Consider the following 22813-nt stretch of genomic DNA (forward strand, 5'->3'; position numbering starts at 1 on the left):
CAGGCTGCAGCTCCAAACTAAATAAATAGGCATTTTTCACAAGACTGGGGTTGTGTTTCAGTCTGCTGTTTATTAATTTTTATTTTAGGAAGAGAGTGTACAAGCAAGGGGATGGACAAAGGAGGGTGGGGGAGAGAATTTCAAACAGACTCCATGCTGAGTGTACAGCCTGATGCAGGGCTCCATAACATGACCTGAAATCATGACCTCGAGATCATGACCTGAGCTGAAACCAAGGGTCGGTCACTCAGCTGACTGACCCAACCAGATACCTCCAGTCCACTGTCTATTCAGTGCCCTGAGCAGGGAGGGAGGCGTGGCTGGCCAAGAACTGTCTCTCTAATTGTTACATTCCTGTGGAGCTCAGATATGCCAGCCCCTTTGGCCACCAGGGCCAGCTGATCAAGGGGGCCCCCGCTAGCACCCATAGTTTTAGCTAGACGGCTGGAGAGTATGAAAGGTGGGGGCGTACTTACTGGCATTGGAAAGGCAGCAGGAAAATGTCTTGACTGCACACATCTGTGAGCTTCAGGAATACACTGGGAGAATTCTTTGTGTGCCTGTACCGGCTTTAGCCTGGGAGCAGGACAATGCCACAGCCATTTGTGTCTGCCCGCCCTGGCTAGGGACCATGGGAGTGCTGCAGCCACCTGCACTCTGTGACCTCAGCAAGGCGGTCGGATAGTGCAACCACTGTGCACCCCCAGCTGTCTTAGTGTGGCAGCAGGAGAGTGCCACGTGGGAGCTTGCCCACCTGCGCTGGCAGGATAGGTGGAAAGTGCAAAAGTGGCATCTGCCAACACCTCCATCTCTGGGGAGGGTTTCAGCTGTTCCCTGCCCCCCAAGCAGATGCTTTTATGTTAGCAAATGAAGCTCCTTCACATACAGACCTGGGCACTTTTCAACCTGCTGTTTTTTCCCTGAGTGCTGTGGCAAGTGAGACCACATGAGGGCCCTTTAAAAGGATAATTTCAGTTCCATATACCACTTTGGGTCCCTTGGATATCAGCCCTGTTTGTTTTCTAACCCAGATGCTTTGGAGGCTCATCTCTCTGGTGCAGATCCCAAGGGTTGAGGTGCCTGATGGATAATACAAACACTCCTCTGGAAGAAGTACCAGGCGGGTGAGATCCCTCCCTACTGTGTGTCACTGAGCTGGAAATGAGGTTTTTGGCAAGACTGTCTCTACCTCTCCTACCTGTCCCATTGTGGGTTGTTTTTTTTTTTTTTTTTAATCCTTTTTTGGAGGGAGAAGCAGTTCATTTAATTTTCAGATCTTTTTCAGAGAGAAATGATCCATATGTAGCAGCAGATTTGGTGTTTTGAAGAAAAGAGGTGAGTTCAGGATCTTCCTCTGCTGCCGTCTTGCCATAATTGGTATATTTTCAGACGAGATCGGGGCGTTCAGGGTGGTATGGCCGTAGACGCCATAATTGGTATATTTTCAAATGCAGGTTTTTGAAAGTACAGTAGAATGAACAACCTATCTTTGGGGGGGGGATTTTTTTTCATTGTGACCCAACATACATAACATAGGGGTTCCTGGGTGGCTCAGCCAGTTGAGTGTCTGCCTTCAGCTCAGGTCATGATCCCAGAGTCCTGGGATTGAGCCCTGCATCTGACTTTCTGCTTGGTGGGGAACCTGCTTCTCCTTCTCCCTTAGCCCTGCTTGTGCTCTCTCTCTCTTCAAATAGATAAATAAAATCTTTAAAAATATAAACACAATATAAAATTTGCCATCTTAACCTTTTTTTAAAATTTTTTTAATTTATTTTTTTATAAACATATAATATATTTTTATCCCCAGGGGTACAGGTCTGTGAATCGCCAGCTTTACACACTTCACAGCACTCACCTTAGCGCATACCCTCCCCAATGTCCATAACACCACCCCCCTCTCCCAACCCCCCTCCCCCCAGCAAGCCTCAGTTTGTTTTGTGAGATTAAGAGTCACTTATGGTTTGTCTCCCTCCCAATCCCATCTTGTTTCATTTATTCTTCTCCTACCCCCTTAACCCCCCCATGTTGCATCTCCACTTCCTCATATCAGGGAGATCATATGATAGTTGTCTTTCTCCGACTGATTTTGCTAAGCATGATACCCTCTAGTTCCATCCACGTCATCGCAACTGGCAAGATTTCATTTCTTTTGATGGCTGCATAGTATTCCATTGTGTATATATACCACATCTTCTTTATCCATTCATCTGTTGTTGGACACCTAGGTTCTTTCCATAGTTTGGCTATTGTAGACGTTGCTGCTATAAACATTCGGGTGCACGTGCCCCTTCGGATCACTACGTTTGTATCTTTAGGGTAAATACCCAGTAGTGCAATTGCTGGGTCATCATCTTAACCTTTTAAAACAAATCTTTTTTGTATGTGGATATTCAAGGACTTTGAAGATTTTTAAGATCAGGATGGGAGATGGACTCAGAGTTACATTGTTGAAAGGGGTTTAAAAACCATTTTTAGAGTCATGCAATTTATTAATCTTATAAATTTTTTTTTTTTTTTAGATTTTATTTATTTATTTGACAGAGAGATCACAAGTAGGCAGAGAGGCAGGCAGAGAGAGAGGAGGAAGCAGGCTCCCTGCCGAGCAGAGAGCCCGATGCGGGGCTCTATCCCAGGACTCTGAGATCATGACCTGAGCTGAAGGCAGCGGCTTAACCCACTGAGCCACCCAGGCGCCCCTAATCTTATAAATTTTTTAAAGATTTTATTTATTTATTTATTTATTTTTTAAAAAGATTTTATTTATTTATTTGACAGAGAAATCACAAGTAGGCAGAGAAGCAGGCAGAGAGAGAGAGAAGGAAGCAGGCTCCCCGCTGAGCAGAGAGCCTGATGCGGGGCTTGATCCCAGGAACCTGGGATCACGACCTGAGCTGAAGGCAGAGGCTTTAACCCACTGAGCACCCAGGCACCCCTAATATTATAAATTAAACACCAACATACTAAGCACCAATGTCATTAAGACCATCTCTTGCTTTCCACAGGCACATGTTCAAAGAGCCACTGAGGGGGTGATCAAGAGCTGTCATTGGGGATGCCGGGTGGCTCCTTCAGTTAAATGTCTGCCTTCAGCTCAGGTCATGATCCCAGGGTCCTGGGACTGAGTCCCACATCAGGCCTCTGGCTCAACAGGGATCCTGCTTCTCCCTCTGCCTGCCACTCCCCATACTTGTGTGCCCTCTCTCTCTCTCTCTCACCCTCTCTCTCTCTCTCTCTCTCTCTCACACACACACACACACACACAAATAAATAAATAAGGCTGTCATCGTTCTTGTGGGCTCTCAGATTGGACGACTAGGGATTTTCTTTTGAATTTTCCTCCTCTGAATTCTGTCACTCATTCCTCTTTTTTCCCTACTGCCACAACTCTAAGCCAAGTTCAGCTGACAAGGAAGGAGCATTCTAGGAAATGGTCGAGGATCTGTTTATGTTATAAAGTACAGTTTCAAAGTTACAGTTGAATCCATATAAGAAACCTGTAATGACTGCTTCAAGTATAATGAATTCTGTGTTTGCCTTTTAGATCCCTAATACTTGGTTCCTCCTTTAGCAATCCAGAGTGATTTTTTTTTAATTTATTTATTTATTTGAGAGAGAGAGACACAGTGAGAGAGGGAACACAAACAGGGGGAATAGGAGAGGGAGAAGCAGGCTCCCCGGCTGAGCAGGGAGCCTGACCCCAGGACTCAATCCCAGGACCCTGGGATCAGGACCTAAGCCGAAGGCAGACGCTTAATGGCTGAGCCACCCATGTGGCTCAGTGTGATTTTCAGTGGGAAAGGTGAACTCACAGCAACTCAGTGTGATTTTCAATGGGAAGAAGGAGGCAGCCTCCACTCCAGGCAGGCTTGACTTTTATTCAAAGACCGCCTATGTCACGGCCTCAAAACCTCCTTCCTTTACCTGAAATGCTGCTGTTCTTTCCTTCTATCTAGCTATATAATGCCTGTAATCAAGGTTCATGTCTTTTGTAAAGATGTCTTTCATCGGGGCGCCTGGGTGGCTCAGTGGGTTAAGGCCTCTGCCTTCGGCTCAGGTCATGATCCCGGGGTCCTGGGATCGAGCCCCGCATCGGGCTCTCTGCTCTGCAGGGAGCCTGCTTCCTCCTCTCTCTCTCTCTGCCTGCCTCTCTGCCTGCTTGTGATCTCTCTCTGTCAAATAAATAAATAAAATCTTAAAAAAAAAAAAAAAAGATGTCTTTCATCAAGATGACTTGGGAGTCATCTCTCTTCAATGGCTGTAGCTTTAACTTCTAATATCAGAAACAAAGTAGCCATATTTCTTCCTTTAACCAAAGCTAGTTAGCAGCAAAAAGAAAGGGAAACTGCCACACAGATAGCAACAGAAACAAATGATTTTGAAAACTCTTAACAAGGTTCAAGCCCACTCTTTCCAGTTGTTCCTAAAGGCTACCTCCGCAGCCTTACCTTTGTAATCATGGACTGTTGAATCCTTCCGGGGGTTTAATGAACCAATAAATTCCCCTTTCTGTTTAAGTGTGTTTGAGGTGGATTTCTGTTATTTTCAAATAAAATACAATCACAGAGGTGGCTGAGGCAGAATTAGAATTGGAAGCCAGATTTGTTTGCTGATCTACAACTTTGCTCACAAACGGTGCTGTTGTCCCTATGCTGATCTCCTAATTCTTTTTGTTTTTTTTTTTTAAATCTCTGCTAATGTACTGTGAAGAGCAGAGTGGACACAAAGTGAGAGTTGATGGGTTACTATGAGTATGTGCAGTTCACTGTGTCACCTGGAGCTAGGTTTAAAGTTGGATCTGCCCCCGACTTCCTCTGTGATCTTTCACAAGTAAATCACTTATAATCTCAGAGGCATAAATCTTCCTTGAAAAATGGGAAGAATAGGGGCACCTGGGTGGCTCAGTGGGTTAAAGCCTCTGCCTTCGGCTCAGGTCATGATCTCAGGATCCTGGGATGGAGCCCTGCATCGGGCTCTCTGCTCAGCAGGGAGCCTGCTTCCTCCTCTCTCTCTCTGCCTGCCTCTCTGCCTACTTGTGATCTCTGTCTGTAAAATGAATAAATAAAATCTTAAAAAAAAAAAAAAGGGAAGAATAGCAGTCCTGTCTATGTTATAGGATAATGGAAAGACTAAAATGACATTATATAGGCAGGAATTTTTTTTTAAGATTTTATTTTTTTTTTTTTCGAGAGAACAAAAGTGAGATCATAGAGGGAGGGGGGAGGCAGACACTTGGCTGAGCAGAGAGCCTGATGCGGAGCTTGATCCCAGGACTCTGGGATTGTCCTGGGATTGTCTTGGATTTTCCTAGGATCAGGACCTGAGGCAGATGCCTTAACCGACTCAGCTGCCCAGGCCCCCTATAGGTAAGAAATGTTTAAGTTATAAAGTGAATTAATAACCACAAACATATAATTGTAGTAGTTAGAGAAAATTGGACTGAGGATGTGCTGAGGACAAAATATGCCTTGGAACTTTTATTTAAAGAACTAAGTATGATCTCTTACTATCATCTTAACATCATCATTCAAATATCCGTCGTGATCTCCAACTCAGTATATTCAGACAGAACACACTGTCTTCGTCATACCTCTCCCAGCATTCGCCACTCCTTGAATCTGTTCTCCACACTACTTCCACAACCGCTTTCTGAAAGGCAAACTTGATCCCAGTTCTGCCCCTGCTTAAAATCCTCCAGTTTTTCCCTATTGCCTTGAGGATAAAATTCAAATTTTACTTTGGCATTCATGACAAACTAAATTTACGTTGTCCAGGATAGGATAGACGAGGAAAAACAGGTGATTGAGGTCTAATTTCTTCAGAACTTTGATTTCACAGAGCCTGGTCCACATCCTACCTGGCTTTTTTTTTTTTTCCTTCTCCCTCCCCACCTCCTGGCCAGCCCTGTGATCTCCGAAAGCTGAGGGACTTTGATGGGGAGAGTGAGGGAAGCCAGGTGTTTTTCAGGCCTCACATTGATAGTCTTCATCATCCTGCCCCTGACTGTCTCTTCTACCACTGCCCAGATACCCTCATTCCGCAGTCACTTATTCTTAAATGAAGCTCCCTGAATAGTCTGAGCTCCAGGCATACCTCTGTGTATCCCTCCATGTTATTCCTTTCTGTCTTGAACTCACTTCTTCCATTTCTCATCTGACTGAATCCTTCAAGACTGTGACTTAGTTGCAGACAGGAACAATACCCTTGATTTCTACATCCCTAGCACCTAAATGCTTACTGAATAACCGCATGACCAACATAAATGAATGAGGTTTGGGGATCCATTCCTACAAAACTCCCCTAACAAGTTATTGAAACTTAAAGAGACTGTTAAAATGTTTATGAACTTGATTACTTGGCTTTGGCTTATTCTCAGCACAGCTGTAGGTTATATGAGATCATTTTCTTATCTGCTCCTTATACACATCTTTGAGACCTGATGATCCTTAGAGATGTTATAGGTTCTGGAAAAACCAGTGTGTCCCAGTATCTACTTGGTAATACATTCTTTGGAATTACTTGACTAAATGATCACTGAGAGGCATGAAGAAAGTGAAGCTTTTCCAATTTTCATAATAAAGGTAACAGTTATTGGCTCTTTTTACACAACAGGTACTATCTGATGTGTTTTACAGGTAGTAACTAATTTAATCCTCTCAAAAGCCCTGTAAAGTCAGTCTTTCTATGTTCATATTACACATGAAAAATTGGGGCACAGAAACATGAAATATGCTCAAGGCACAGAGCTAGTAAGTAGAAGAGCTTACTTTCAGATGTCAGAAACCAGAACCCATACTCTGAACACATTCTGCTATCTTACCTCCCAAGAACTCTTAAAACTGTCAGATCAGTCTTTGCTGTTCTCTTATTACCATCATATTTAGGAGATTCTGTATTCTGTTTTGCAGTAAACAACAGTCAATTGACTTCTAATCCTGAGCCTCTCATGTTATATTTAGTTGATAATTAGATATAACAAACATATGTTACAGAAAATGCCACATGCAGCCACAAAGGAAATAGAATAATTTTCCATGTATTTTAATTAAAAGAATGAATATTGGGGTGTGTGGGTGGCTTAGTAAGTTAACTGTCTGACTCCTGGTTTCAGCTTAGGTCATGATCCTGCATCAGGCTCTACGCTCAGCATGGAGTCTGCTTCAGATTCTCTCTCCTTCCTTCTCTCTCTCTCTCTCCCCCAAATAAATAAATACAATTTTTTAAAAAAAGAAAGGGAGGGCGCCTGGGTGGCTCAGTGGGTTAAGCCGCTGCCTTCGGCTCAGGTCATGATCCCAGAGTCCTGGGATCGAGTCCCGCATCGGGCTCGCTGCTCAGCAAGAAGCCTGCTTCCCTTCCTCTCTCTCTGCCTGCCTCTCTGCCTACTTGTGATCTCTCTCTGTCAAATAAATAAATAAAATCTTTAAAAAAAAAAAAAAAAAGAAAGGGAATATTGAGTGCTTTTCAAGTGTGAGGCATTAGACTAAGGGCCAGAAAACACACAAAGGAATAGAACACTGTCTTGACCTCAAAGAATGTATGATCTAGGACAGATTTTAAAATGTATACAACTTAGTGTAATTTAAAAAAAAAACCAAAGCCCTATTTTTAATGCTTTAAGGAAGGTACAGACACTGTTAGGGGAATAATAATGCAGAGATTAATTCCCAGACAGGGAAGGAATGGTAGTTGTGTTGGGTAGAAATTGAGGGAGGGGGGATTTGGAGGGAAAACATCTGAGGTACAGAAAAAGTAAATGGGCAAGCACAACAAGACTGGAGAAAGAAAAAAACCTTTAAAAAGGGTTAGAAGATTTAGAAGTCTTCATGGGAGGAAGAGGTGAGATTAGACCTCGTTGTGGAAAGACTTAAATGCTAAACTAAGGAATGTGGACTTTATTCTTAGGTAACAGAGAGCAAAAAAAAAAAAACAACAAAAAGAATGCAAAAGAATGCTGAGATTGGAGGAACAATCTTCAGGAAGATGAACTTACCGGCAATGTGAAAAGGTAAATAAAACTGGAGGCTGAGGAGACTAGTTCATAATGGGCGAGGATGAGATTAATAAGGGCATGAACAAGAGCTGTGGCAATGTGAAGAAAGGAGATGGCAGGTGCGAGATACTCAGAGAATATCTGTCTAGAATGAAATAATGGGAAATCAGTTTAAGAAATGACATATTCAAAGACAGTGTCAAATGAAAAATCTGAAAAAATTATCCAGTGTGAATGGGGCCACTGTAATAAGGAGAACCCTCTGAGCATGAGGCTTGCAAGTATCTCAGAAGTTGGGCAAAAGGGTTTTTCTTTTATAGAGAAAGGTGAACAAAGTTAGCAAGAACCAGGTGTGGGTACAGGAGATGAAAGCGTCATCTACAGAACAGTAGGTGAGAGAATGTTTTATCCCAAGGCCAGTCTCTTTCCAGGCAGCTGTCCATAAGGAAGGGCAGTATGCTGACTCAGGCTCAGGGTGGGCCAAAGTTCGGGGACCTGGAGAAGGAAAGAAGCTTAAGAGAGGTTTAGTTAATGTTTTAGTTAAGTTTTTAGTTAAGTTAAGGTTTTGTTAGTTAATGTTTTAGTTAAGTTTTTAGTTAAGTTAAGGTTTTGTTCCTGTTGATCAGTAAGGACAACAGTAGTTCAGCTAGTCACTTACAAGACAAAAGAATGGAATCTGGAGGGTCTGTGTCTGGGTCAGAAGTAAACAAGGCAGGCATCTCACCTGAGGCTCTTGGGGAAGGGTGGTTCCTTGCAGTAAGCTCTTTTCAAAAAAGGGTGAGGGGATTTCTTAACCTTCAGGTAAAGTTCTACATTGTCAAATAAAATAAGGAGGCATTACTTTATACTGAGACTCCTACTGAGGAGTAAAAGTGTTAGCATTCTTTGACCTAAACTTATTTGTGTTTCATTTCAACACCTAAGGGGGGTCCACTCTGACATAGCCACATCCAGTAACAGGACAGACTCCGGGGGCAGGTTTCCCTGGCTAGCTGAAAGGAGAGCATTCCTTTTGAAACTTTTCATAACCCAAAACGGCATAAAATGGAAATCCTATTCAGATTGCTTTCAGTTCACAAAACAGGTACTATTATGTGTCTTTTATATAAGCAAAGTGGCATAATGCAGAATTTCAAAAAGAGGGAGATACCTATTTTTTAAGATTTTATTTATTTATTTTAGGGGGGGAGGAAGAGGGGAAGAGTCAAGAGGTGGGGGTAGAGAGAGAATTAAGCAGGCTCTACAGTGGAGATCATGCCAAAACCAAGAGTTGGACGCTTAACCAACTGAGCCACCCAGGGGTTCTGAGACTCCAAATTTTAAAATTTATTTGGAGCATGGTCATGCCATTGTTTTCAAAGTTTAATGTCCTAGGCTAGTCAGTAAGAGTAAAAGTGGTTGCCAGATACTAAAATTGTTGCTGTAAGGTAAACTGCAAATGATGGATCTTGGGCTTTGAACTTGCAGTTTGAACATTGCAGTTTTGATTGTTGATAGTTCAGGGATAATAGGAAAGTTGGCATGAAGTTTGTCAGAGTTTATGGACTGTTGATATGCAGGTACCTAAGATTATAGTTGTATCTGACAGTGCTCTATTTATAGTATATACTTATAATGTTCCTATGAGCAAGGTTCTCTTATATTTGCAAGTGGCAGAAACCTAATTTAAACTAACATAAAAGGTCAACTGCTGCTAGATTCAGAGTCTCAGACGATGTTATTGGAATCCTGTCATACACTCGCTCTCAGCCTTGCCTTCTTGCTGTTTTTGCCTTTATTCTCACATAGGCTTTCTCTACGCACTCAGATAGATAGCTGGCAGAGTTGGCCATCTGCACCTTTAAGCTTATATTTCCTCAAAGCTGAAGATCCCTTCAACATTATTGGCAAATGTCCCAAAGAGGACTGTGACTGACCCTGGTGTGTCCCTCTACATGGCCAATCCCTGTTGCCATGGATATACGGGATCTAGCTAGGTCTGTACCACCTGTTTACTCCTAAGGTGATGGTGGTGGTATATGCCAAGTGCATGCTTGGTTTAAAGGGTGTATGGAATCAGCCCTGTCTGTGGGGTATGGATTCTCCAGAAGAGTACAGGGGGGAGATGTATACTGGCCAGGACTGTAGCTATCGTAATTCACTACCGATATGAGAGTGGCCTTTCAAGTCTAGCATCTTGCACGTCTTTTGTTTGTTTGTTTTTAAAGATTTTGTTTTTAAGTAATCTCTACACCTGGGGTGCCCGGGTGGCTCAGTTGTTAAGCATTTGCCTTTGGCTCGGGTCATAATCCCAGGGTCCTGGGATCAAGCCCAGCATCCGGATCCCTGCGTGGTGGGAAGCCTGCTTTTCCCTCTCCCATTCCCCCTACTTGTGTTCCCTCTCTCACTGTGTCTCTGTCAAATAAATAAATAAATAAACAAATGAACAAATAAATAAATAACAATCTCTACATCTAACTTACAATCCTGAGATCAAGAGTTGCACACTCTACCAAATGAGCCAGCCAGTGCCCCCATCTTGCATTTATTACTCACAAAAATAATTTCAAATCCTCAATAGGCACTGCTTATTTTCAAATTCTTTTTTTTTTTTTTAAAGATTTTATTTATTTATTTATTTGACAGACAGAGATCACAAGTAGGCAGAGAGGCAGGCAGAGAGGCAGGCAGAGAGAGAGAGAGGGAGAAGCAGGCTCCCTGCTGAGCAGAGAGCCCGATGTGGGGCTTGATCCCAGGACTCTGAGATCATGACCTGAGACGAAGGCAGAGGCTTTAACCCACTGAGCCACCCAGGCGCCCCTTATTTTCAAATTCTTAAACTTTGGAATTATCTTTCCAAGAAATTATTGTCCTTCTTATGACTTATAAAACATTTTGGTGCATGGCTCTAGTGAGCACTCAACAATGTTTCGTTCAACAGTCAGCCCTATTAATAGAATTTCTCAAGAAAGTCATGTATTGCAGCAGTACATAATATGAAGTGCTATGATTTATGCAAAATGTTTCACATTTTTTTCTTAAAAAAAAATCAATTGAGAGACAGAGCATGAGCAGTGGAGAGGGGCTGGGGGAGAAGGAGACTCCCTGCTGACCATGGACCCCCCAACTCAGGGCCCTATCCCAAGACCCTGAGGTCATGACCCAAGCGGAAGTCAGATGCCTAACCAACTGAGCGACCCAGACACCCCTCACAAACTTTCTGATCAATGTCTCTGCAACTTCAATACTCTAACTTTTTTTATTGGTTTTATTGATTGTGTAAGACTAATTATTTTGCTTTCCTTAAGGCAGGTATTGTTGCCCAGGATACCAAATAGGACCCAAGTATTTCTGACTAGATTTTGGAGATCATTTAGAGACAGTTTCATCTATTAACTCCCCAGTTTTCTTCCCGGTTTCCATTTTGAGTTGTAAACTATTAAATTCTCTTATTCTCTACCTCCCATGAGATTCTGAGCCTGGTCATTACACTTACAGAATTTGATTTCCCATGTATGTTGTGTTGAAGGTGGTTAGGAGATAAACCTTAGAGACAAGTAGAAGTGGGTTCAATTCCTAGCTCTGTTACTTGCTAGAGGTGTGATCTTGGAACAGGTAATAATGCTTATTACCTCAAAGGGTTTTTGTGGAGAAAAAAGAGGTTATTTATGGAAAATAAACACACAGTGTTTATTTTCACTGTGTAAAACACAGTGCCTGGCAGATAGGAAACAATGACCTCAGGGTCGTGAGATGGAGCCCCACATTCAGCTCCGTGCTGGGTGTGGAGTCTGCTTAAGTTTCTCCCTCCCTCTACCCCTACCCCCTGCTTGCTCTTGCTCTCTCTCTCTCTCCCTCTCTAAAATAAATAAATCTTTAAAAGAAGTTATTTTGATTGATCCTCTTCCCTTTACAACATGCTAACATTGATATTTCTCTCTCTTTTTTGGAGTTTTCATTGTAGTTTTTTTTTTTTTTTTTCTTAAGATTTTATTCATTTGGGGGCACCTGGGTGGCTCAGTGGGTTAAAGCCTCTGCCTTTGGCTAAGCTCATGGTCTCAGGGTCCTGGGATCAAGCCCCACATTGGGCTCTCTGCTCAGCAGGGAGCCTGCTTCCCTCTCTCTCTCTCCCTGCCTCTCTGCCTACTTGTGATCTCTGTCAAATAAGTAAAATCCTAAAAAAAAAAAATTATTCATTTGACAGAGAGAGAGAGAGAGAGAGAGAGCACAAGCAGAGGGAGCAACAGGCTGTAGAAGAGGGAGAAGCAGACTCCCCACTGAGCACAGAGCTTGATCCAGCCAGGGCTCAAACACAGGATTCTGAGATCATGACCTGAGCAGAAGGCAGATGCACAACCGATTGAGCCACCTGGGCACCCTAAAATGAAAATTTTAAATACACAAAAAGCATTAATTGCCCTGTCTAGTAATTTTTTTGTTATTTTTGTTTAATGACAGATAATCCTGCTGCCCCTCATTGTAGTGACTTTTCTATTAACTTTTTATTTTAGCTCTTCTATTTCCTCACATCCCTTTTTCTAGATAAATTCCTGTCTTTTGGTCACTGAAAGAAAATTTATTTGAATAATGAAAGATTCTAAAATAACTCAATACGTCACTTGAAAAACTGGTTTGGAGAGTAAAATGAATTTGTCAAGTCTGTTTCTTTTAGAGCTGGTATTTAAAATCGGCAGTTACTAATAAAAAAAATAAAATCGGCAGTTATGAAGTACATGATACATCAAGAGACAGCTTGTCTATAAAACATATAGGCAACTGTAACTGAAATTCTAGAAATTTACAGCCCAAGGAACCCTATGTTGGATTCCCTTGTCATTGTTGCACTGTGTCTCATGGCATTTTTATGAAAAAAATAGAAAAGGTGAAGAAATGGGGTGCCTGGGTGGCTCAGTGGTTAAAGCCTCTGCCTTCAGCTCAGGTCATGATCTCAGGGTCCTGGGATCGAGTCCCGCATCGGGCTCTCTGCTCACCAGGGAGCCTGCCTCCTCCTCCTCTCTCTCTCTGCCTGCCTCTCTGCCTACTCGTGATCTGTCTGTCAAAAAAAAAAAAAAAAAAAAAAAAAAAAGAAAGAAAAGGCGAAGAAAAGCATACTATGAAAATAAAAGAAACATAAAAATTAGAAATATTTTATTGCAACACTGAAGAATGAATAATGTCGTTAATGGGAGCTGTGTAATAAACTTTGTATATTGAATTGATTAGATAAGTACTTTAAATTTGAGAAATACCACTCCCAAGTCTATATTACATCACGTTAATACATTTTTTTTGTCAGCAATTTTAAACAGATGAATAGCTAAAGGTGCCAGGTATTACTGTAATAGTCTTATCGTCCTAAGTCTATTATTAAAACAGTTTTTTAAAAAATAAACCAACAGTAAATAAATTAATTAAATAAAATAGTTTTAGAAGACATTCCTGTTGCCGTTGACAAAAGAGCCTTGGCAAGTGAAGACTTCTTTTTACTTCTACCCCTTTTGTTATATACATCCACAGTCTAGTGAGAACCATAACTTTAAAGATTTTCCTTCAGTATTTCACATTCATTGAACATTAGAAATTGAAAACTTTGGGATTTTTTTTTTTCTTTCAAGATTTTACTTAAATTCTAGTTAGTTAACATATAATGTAATATTGGCTTCAGGGGTAGAATTTAATGATCCATCACTTGCATAGAACACCCAGTGCTCATCACAGTAAGTGCCCTCTTTAATGTCCATCACTCATTTACCCCATTCCCCCACCCACCTCCCCTCCAGCAACCCTCAGTTTGTTCCTTATTGTTTTTTTTTTCTTTTCTTAAGATTTTATTTATTATTTGACAGAGAGAGGGGGAACACAAGCAGGGGGTTGGGAGAGGGAGAAGTAGGCTTCCCGCTGAGCAGGGAGCCTGATGTGGGGCTCAATCCCAGGACCCTGGGATCATGACCTGAGCCGAAGGCAGACGCCCAAAGACTGAGCCACCCAGGTGCCCCTTGTTCCTTATTGTTAAGAGTCTCTTATGTTTGCTTTTGGATATTACTAGAATATCTAAACATCGGAAATGTTGGAAATTGTAAAGGATACAAAATTTAGTCCTGTCTCTGGTCAGTGAAATTTGGTCTTAGTGGACTGAAAACACTTTTTTAAAGTTGTGCTTCATCAAAGAACCTAATATTTAGGCGTAGGACTCTACTACGATGCATATTAAAAATCAGCAGACTGAGATATTAACTGAATCCCACACCTATTCAAAGATTTACCCATTTGGGCGCCTGGGTGGCTCAGTGGGTTAAGCCGCTGCCTTCGGCTCGGGTCATGATCCCAGGTCCTGGGTTTGAGCCCCACATCGGGCTTTCTGCTCAGCGGGGAGCCTGCTTCCTCCTCTCTCTCTGCCTGCCTCTCTGCTTACTTGTGATTTCTCTCTGTCAAATAAATAAATAAAATCTTAAAAAAAAAAAAAAAAGATTTACCCATTAAATGCTGTTATCCTCATCTCATTTAGCCGAAAGCCTAAAGATTAATTCACTTCAGCTGTTCTTGTCAAGTATTTGTTTTCAGTAATTAGGGCAGATGACCAAAGAAAGGAATACATGGCTTAAAGAAGGATTAGAGTGGTGGAAATAGTTGTCTCATGTTTCAAAGAGTACCTTTGATCTCTTTTATTTTTTATAGCTTAAGCTGCTTATTTTGTTTGACATGTATTTTTCAGTGACTGCTGTTGGTAGCACCTCTTTGTTTGGGATATCTGCTTTTATTTTCTTTCACTGACTTTCACTGGCTTTACTTCATTTGTAATTCCAGCCTTTCCTTGACCTTCAACCAAACCTGGCTTTTGATGTATTCTTTCTGTTTTTCACAAAGACTAATGTGGTGTGGTTTTTTGTTTTGCTTTTTGTTTTAAATAGAAATTCTAGCCAACAGCTTGAGGGTACTGGTAGAAGAAATATAGTTGGCGATAATTTTTTTTTAAATATTTTATTTATTTATTTGTTAGAGAGAGAGCATGAGCACAGGCAGACAGAGTGGCAGGCAGAGGCAGAGGGAGAAGCAGGCTCCCCGCTGAGCAAGGAGCCTGATGTGGGACTCGATCCCAGGACACTGGGACCATGACCCGAGCCGAAGGCAGCCGCTTAACCAACTGAGCCACCGAGGCGTCCCTAGTTGCGATAATTTAATGGTTACATTCATTGTGTATTCAGACCTCCTGGAAAGTGGTTCCTTTGGTAGATGCCTCTGGGTTAATAGATCTGAAAGAGTCTCCTTGGCATGTGAGTGTGTGTGTGTGTGTGTGTGTGTGTGAGAGAGAGAGAGAGAGAGACTATATATATACCATATGCAAATAAATATATCATAGAAACAGAAATATAGATGTGAAGTAAGATCTTCACACAAGGAAAACACACACATCTAATTAATGCCATCGTAATATAGAATATCATGTCTGACTGATTAGTATGTTTTAGGCTTGTCTTATAAAGCCATCTAAGGATGGATTCACTGGAAATGTCATCAGCACAATTCTTCCTATAAATCAGCTTTGTTATTTCAATGTTTATGAGGGCATATACGTCAAAATAGGTTGCTTTGCTTTTTATTTATGAAACATATATTCAAACTTTTTTATACCTTATGAACTTAATCATAAAAACAGATAAATTCCCTGCATTTTTCACGATTTCTTCTATGTAAAAAAAGCAGATTGAAAAAGATTAAAAGACAGGTGCCTAGGTGGCTCAGTAGTTAAGCATCTACTCTTGATTTCACCGGAGGGCATGATCTCAGGGTTGAGAGTCCTGGTGAATCAAGCCCTGAATCAAGTCTATGCTGGTTGTGGAGCCAGCTTGATACTCTCTATCCGGGGCGCCTGGGTGGCTCAGTGGGTTAAGCCGCTGCCTTCGGCTCGGGTCATGATCCCAGCATCCTGGGATCGAGTCCCACATCAGGCTCCTTGTTCTGTGGGGAGCCTGCTTCTCCCTCTGCCTGTGCTCGCGCGCTCTCGCTCTCTCTCTCTCTCTCTGACAAATAAATAAATAAAATCTTAAAAAAAAAAGATACTCTCTATCCTTTCCCCCATCCCTGTCACTCACTCTTTTTCTCTCTCTTTTTCTTTTTTTAAAGATTTTATTATTATTTTATTTGACAGAGATTGCAAGTAGGCAGAGAGGCAGGCAGAGAGAGAGAGGGAAGCAGGCTCCCCGCTGAACAGAGAGTCCGATGCAGGGCTCTATCCCAGGACCCTGGGATCATGACCCGAGCCGAAGGCAGAGGCTTTAACCCACTGAGCCACCCAGGTGCCCTTTTTCCTCTCTCTCTTAAAAAAAAAAAAAAATGGGGCTCCTGGGTGGCTCAGTGGGTTGAAGCCTCTGCCTTCGGCTCAGGTCATGATCCCAGGGTCCTGGGATTGAGCCCTGCATCGGGCTCTCTGCTCAGTGGCGACTCTGCTTCCCCCTCTCTCTCTGCCTGCCTCTCTGCCTACTTGTGATCTCTGTCAAATAAATAAATAAAATCTTAAAAAAAAAAAAAATTAGGGCACCTGGGTGGCTCAGTTGGTTAAGCAACTGCCTTCTGCTAAAGTCATGATCCTGAGTCCCGGGATGGAGTCCCGCATTTGGCTCCCTGCTCAGCAGGGAGTCTGCTTCTCCCTCTGACCCTCCCCCTCTCATGCTCTCTCTCTCAAATAAATAAATAAATAAAACCTTTTTTAAAAGTTCAAAGAAAAGTACATAAAATAACATTGGGTATCTTGGGGGATTTTTCCTTCATTTTATTTTCATGTCATTTAAAAATATTCTATAATTATCTTCACAATTTACAAAAAATAAGTAACACATTAATTTAGCATTTTTATAGAACTCTATGGTAAATTTTTTTAAGTAGGCTCCACACCCAATGTGGGGCTTGAACTCATGACTCTGAGATCAAGAATCCCATGCTCCACCGACTGAGCCAGCCAAGTACCACTGGAGATTTTTAGTGTATATGATGACAATGGTAAAGATTTCCGGTCCAAATGCAATAATTCAACATTTTATATCTAGCTGTGCGTTTTAGTTTATTCCTTTTGAAAAAGAATGTCCCACAGCATTCTCAAAAGATGATCAAAATGTACTGAGTCAGAGTGAACCGACTTTAAAATACTCTCCAAACACTTTTTTTTTTTTTAATTTTATTTATTTATTTGACAGACAGAGATCACAAGTAGGCAGAGAATCAGGCGGGGGGGGGGGGGGGAGCAGGCTCCCTGCTGAGCAGAGAGCCCAGTGCGGGACTTGAGCCCATGACCCTGAGATCATGACCCGAGCCGAAGGCAGAGGCTTAACCACTGAGCCACCCAGGTGCCCCTCCAAACATTTTTCTTTCTTTCTTTTTTTTTTTTAAAGATTTTATTTATTTATTTGTCAGAGAGAGAGAGAGAGAGAGAGTGAGTACAGGCAGACAGAGTGGTAGAGGGAGAAGCAGGCTCCCTGCAGAGCAAGGAGCCCGCCACGGGACTCGATCCCAGGACCCTGGGATCATGACCTGAGCCAAAGGCAGCCGCTTAACCAACTGAGCCACCCAGGCGTCCCCAAACATTTTTCTATAATATTTATTTCTACATTATATAAGTGTATTGCCATAGTAATATATAATATATATTATTTTTAATATGTTTTTAAGCATGAAGTAAAAAATAGAAATAGACATGTGATAGTTTCTCCTGATATCCCAGTGGGCTGTTTTGTGTAGTCCTGAAGGACATACAACAGACTTCGGAGACCATTACATTAGAAAATTAAAAAGTCAAATAGTTTAGGATTTTACATTTATTTACATTCTGTATTCCTTTCCATTATTTAAAAAAATAGATTTGAAAGTAAATAGTAGAAAGAAAAGGAAAACTAAATTATTGCATGCCTTTGGTGGTAGATTTTACATTCTTTTTTTTTTTTCTAATGACAGAGAGAAATAGCAAGAGAGGGAACACAAACATGGGGGAGCTGGAGAGGGAGAAGCGGCTTCCTGCCGAGCAGGGAGCCCGATATGGGGCTCAATCCCAGGATGCTGGGATCATGACCAACACTGAAGGCAGATGCTTAACAACTGAGCCACCCAGGCACTCCTTACATTTATTTTTTGAAGATTATGTTTACTCTTTAGGTTCGAAATTTGATATTTGCTGCTTAAAATTATGTTTCATGGAATTGTTGGGGAGGAAGAAATTTTTCTCTATTCAGAATTCTTCTAGCTGAACTAAGGATTAAATTTACATGAGATCAATTAACAGAAGAAAATCAATTTTAGTGTCCTACTTGCAATGAATCCACATGGACATAGAATTTCAAAGACAGGCAACAGGAGGTTTATGTGACGTTCTGAGCTAAGGAAAGGGGTAGGGGCATAAGGATACAAAGGAGAGGAAGACCATAAGCAGAAAGGTGAAAGATGTTCGGTAAACAAAGGTTGCTCTGTTATGCAAATACGTTTGTTAGGTAAAGAGGAATCTCTATTAATAGCTCTCTTCCTAGTAAAGGCTTTCCTTTCCAATGTAAATTTAGGCAGTTCAGGGGGAGGTAAAGAGCTGTTCCTGAATCTGCTTGGTTTTGATTGCCTTTTTTTTTAAGACTTTATTTATTTTTTTTTATTAAAGATTTTATTTATTTATTTGACAGATCACAAATAAGCAGAGAGGCAGGCAGAGAGAAAGGGGGAAGCAGGCTACCCGCAGAGCAGAGAGCGGGACTCCATCCCAAGACCCTGAGATCATGACCTGAGCCTAAGGCAGAGGCTTAAACCCCCTGAGCCACCCAGGCGCCCAGTTGCTTTTAACTCAAGCTAATCTTCATGGCAAAGTAGCCCTCCTTGGAGCTGCCTGACCTTGGCCCCTACAGTTCCTCTTTTTGGAATTTCCCACTGTAAGGGCCTATTTAGCCAGAGCGGCCCCACCTCGGTTGAACAGCCATTTTGTTGTTTATGCAGTAAAACCTAAATTGACCCTGTCCCCACCACCCCCTTCCCCCCAGGGAACTTATTTAAAAGCAAGTCCGGGAAACCAGTCCCAGGTAACAGAGCCCAGATAGAAGGGCTGGTCAGGTCAGGTGGAGATAACAGCCCGAATGCAGGGATGCGTCGGGCAGGTGGAGACATCCAATCAGTAAAGCGTGCATACTGTCTCCCTAGCTACCAAGGAGTGTGGGCCCTGCCTTTTGGGGGCCAATTCTCACCAAGGTGATAGGCTAATGCAAATGTCTACTATGGGGTGAATTGTAGTTCAATTGGCCACCTGTGTGTGGCCAGGCTCAACCACATGGCCTTTGCTCTATAAAAGTTAGTCTGTGAGGCAGGGAGGGGTCGTCATCCTCTCTGTAAGGGGCGGCCCCGGCCGGTCTGTTTGACGGTTGGTTTGATTCTTGATGGTTGGCGCGAAATAAAGCTTTGCTTGACCTTCGCTTTGTATCAGTCTCGCTCTTTTGACCATGGACCCATTATTGGGGGACCCAACACCCACAGGAAAAGTTTAGTGGGTAGGTTTTTCCCTCTTGTTGAACCAGTCACTTAGTCCTGACAGTAGGTCAATTCAGTAAAACTCATTTCAGGAGGCAGTGATGCAGATTTGTTCTCAAAGTTAGGCCAATGGTTCAAGTAATCAGGTATTAAATAAGAGGCATTTCTATGGAAACAAAAACAGTGATTAATGATTGGATCAAATTACAAACCAGTTTCTGAGTTCTTAGGTTAGCCAGTTAAGATTTTTAGTTGTCAGGCTCAAAGTATCTTCAGATGGAGTGAGAGCAGTCGGTGGTAATCTGACAGATTTTCCCAATTTGGAGTTCAGATCTCTCTGGTGATCTTTTTGAGTGACCCACAGAGTAACAAGCAAAAAGATTGTCTTTAAATGTTAGCTATTGTGATTTCTCTGCATTTATGTCAAGTCACTCATATTTAGTTTGCAGGGCTTTAGGAAAAAGGGCAATTTTAGTTCTCAAATGATTCCAAGTCAGAAAGGTGGGAGAAAAATTGAAAATGTTAGTTTGGAGAGTTGTGGCCAGGCACTGGGGAAACGAGAAGAAATCATGTTCTAGTACTGTTGATAATAACAGTATTAGAATCCAATAATCTCGGGGCACCTGGGTGGCTCAGTGGGTTAAAGCCTCTGCCTTCGGCTCAGGTCATGATCCCAGGGTCCTGGGATCGAGCCCCGCATCGGGCTCTCTGCTCCACAGGGAGCCTGCTTCCTCCTCTCTCTCTCTCTGCCTGCCTCTCTGCCTGCTTGTGATCTCTGTCTGTCAAATAAATAAATAAAATCTTTAAAAAAAAAAAAAAAGAATCCAATAATCTACCCAGGAATTATTGAAGTACATTTTTTTCTACATAATCACCCTCATTCTATCAAAGATGGCCATGTTATCACTAATATGTTTGCAAAATAAGTCTAGTTTCAAAAAAATTGGGCATGATTATTTACATGAATGCAGCAAGAATAACAATTGACCAATAGGCTCTTTAAAACCTGCTTTACTGGAACTTTTCATAAGAAATCTCCAGACTGGGGCACCTGGGTGGCTCAGTGGGTTAAGCCTCTGCCTTTGGCTCAGGTCATGATCTCAGGGTCCTGGGGTGGAGCCCCACATTGGGCTCTGTGCTGAACAAGGAGCCTGTTTTCCCCTCTCTCTCTGTCTGCCTCTCTGCCTACTTGTGATCTCTGTCTGTCGAATAAATAAATAAAATCTTTAAAAAAAAGAAAGAAAGAAAGAAATCTCCAGACTGAACTTTTAACAGCCTCTCAAGGCCAAAAGCCAAGACAAATACTTGCTATCAGACTTCACCCACAATACCTATAGATCTGGATTAATTTCTCGCCCTTTGAGGTCTCCAAAAATATCCTGAGATTCCTGTACCTGCTAGGAAGTGATCTTTAATTACTTGCTAAGGCTGCTGGAAACTCGGTAAGCAGGGTAACAAACTGTTATTTCCAAGGGGCTTTACTGGTTCCATAAAGTCAACCATAGTTTCCTTAAACATTTTGGTCATATCTGAGACTATGCTTGTCTCTCAAATATGACATTCCAGTCAAGGCCTTGATATTATGACCAATGTTTCCAATTGTGTCATGTTACAAAGAGAAAAGATTCTTATTGAACTTATGCAAATAAATATATTCCCATGAAAATTTAAGAATACTGAAAATTGGGGCGCCTGGGTGGCTCAGTGGGTTAAGCCGCTGCCTTCGGCTCAGGTCATGATCTCAGGGTCCTGGGATCGAGCCCCGCATCGGGCTCTCTGCTCTGTGGGGAGCCTGCTTCCTCCTCTCTCTCTGCCTGCCTCTCTGCCTGCTTGTGATCTCTCTGTCAAATAAATAAATAAAATCTTAAAAAAAAAAAAAAAAGAATACTGAAAATTTCTTAATTCTGGAGCGATCAGGTAGGGAGAAAAAGATAAATGTTTCAATTTGATCACAAAGGTATATTTTATCAAATTGCTGCTATAAGTTAGCTTAAGATAAAACATTTCCTTGACTCTGGAAAAGCAAAACATTTTAGAAAGTCAGCTTAAAATGAAAATCATACAAATTATAATTACTCTCCTCACTCCATTCAGTCTCATGTTATTAATTCTTATTCTACTCTCTTATTCTACTCTACTCTATTCTCTCTCTCTCTTTTTTTTTCTTTAGTAGTTCCAGAAACACTTACCTAGTTCAGTATTATGATCTTAAGGTTATCAGAAGCCTGTACTCAGAGTTCTTTCCATGAGTCTCACTAAAAATGAAATACAGTTGCAGGAAGCTTTTGTAAAAGCATAACTGCCAAAGGACTTATTTTCCTTTAGTGCCCAGGTTCTTGGTCACATGGCTTCCAGGAATGGAGAGGCAGACCAGATGAAGAAGAGTGGTGGGCGACAAAGCAAAGTTTATTGAGTGATAGTAAACTTTATTGAGCAATAGTACAAAGCTCTAGTAGAGGGAGGGGACCTGAGAGGGTTGCCACTAACAAAACTAAGGGTTTTTATGGGCTTGTTGGCAGGCTGCTTTAATCTGATTAACCCTCCATGTCTGCCACACAATCAGGTTTTTGCCAGCTATATATCACATGGGAAAGGGTGGAGGACTCACTCCTTCTAGGGTGGTGTAAAATCCTCTTAAGGGTAGTTTCCTCTTATGGCAGTGGGGAGAGGGGCCCTTGTTCCTGCCTGCTTTTCTTTCAACTATCTTGCATTATAACTGTCTGTAAATGATAAAAAACTTAAAAATGGCCAAGAGTAAAGATCTTATTAATGAGTTCATTGTAATGCAGTTAGTAAGGAAATTTCGTTATTTCTGAGAAACACAGCACTTCAAGATAACAGGCCAGGGCATCAGATTTCTAGGACTTTCCATACAATTTGTAAAACACTTATTTTAGTAACCTATCTACACAAATATAATTTAAGAGGGTTTAGTATCACTTATTTGGCCATGATTCCTATGTAATTTAATGTACCAAATAAGTATAATTAATTTAATTTCTCACCAAATCTCTGAAATGTTCAAGGGCCCTCTGGAAAATTTTAATTAGGTTATAGTCAAAAGACTTCATTTTAGAATTTGGTTTTGGGAATTATGCCAAAAGATACCAAGAGGTTTGAACATTTGATTAAAGAGAATCACAAATCATTATGAAACAGTAGTTAATTATCCATTTAACCAAAATGGCAATAAAAGATTTCAAAGGCAAATACAGATAGCTGTGAGCAAAATTTAGCTCTCTTAATATTAAGACTCAGTTTTCTTTTTTTTTTTATAATTTTTTTTTTATTAAGACTCAGTTTTCTTAAAAAAAAAAAGAAAAGTACTCAGTTTTTTTGAGTAATCAAAGACTGATAAACATA

General features: G+C 41.5%; 1 protein-coding gene across 4 annotated transcripts in view; it reads left to right on the forward strand.

Annotated features, from left to right (window-relative positions):
* Positions 1-22813, forward strand: part of LOC125104832 (translation initiation factor IF-2-like) — a 53201-nt gene that overhangs the window by 14254 nt on the left and 16134 nt on the right. The window contains exon 2 of one of the 4 annotated variants that reach the window (XM_047737669.1): positions 1032-1166. The exons of the other annotated variants lie outside the window; for them this stretch is intronic. The gene's annotated coding sequence lies outside the window, so the exon portion shown is untranslated. Of the gene's footprint in view, positions 1-1031; positions 1167-22813 lie in introns of those variants that run through there. 4 annotated transcript variants of the gene reach the window in all.

This window comes from Lutra lutra, chromosome 7 (genome assembly GCF_902655055.1).
Source record: "Lutra lutra chromosome 7, mLutLut1.2, whole genome shotgun sequence".
NCBI lineage: Eukaryota > Metazoa > Chordata > Mammalia > Carnivora > Mustelidae > Lutra > Lutra lutra.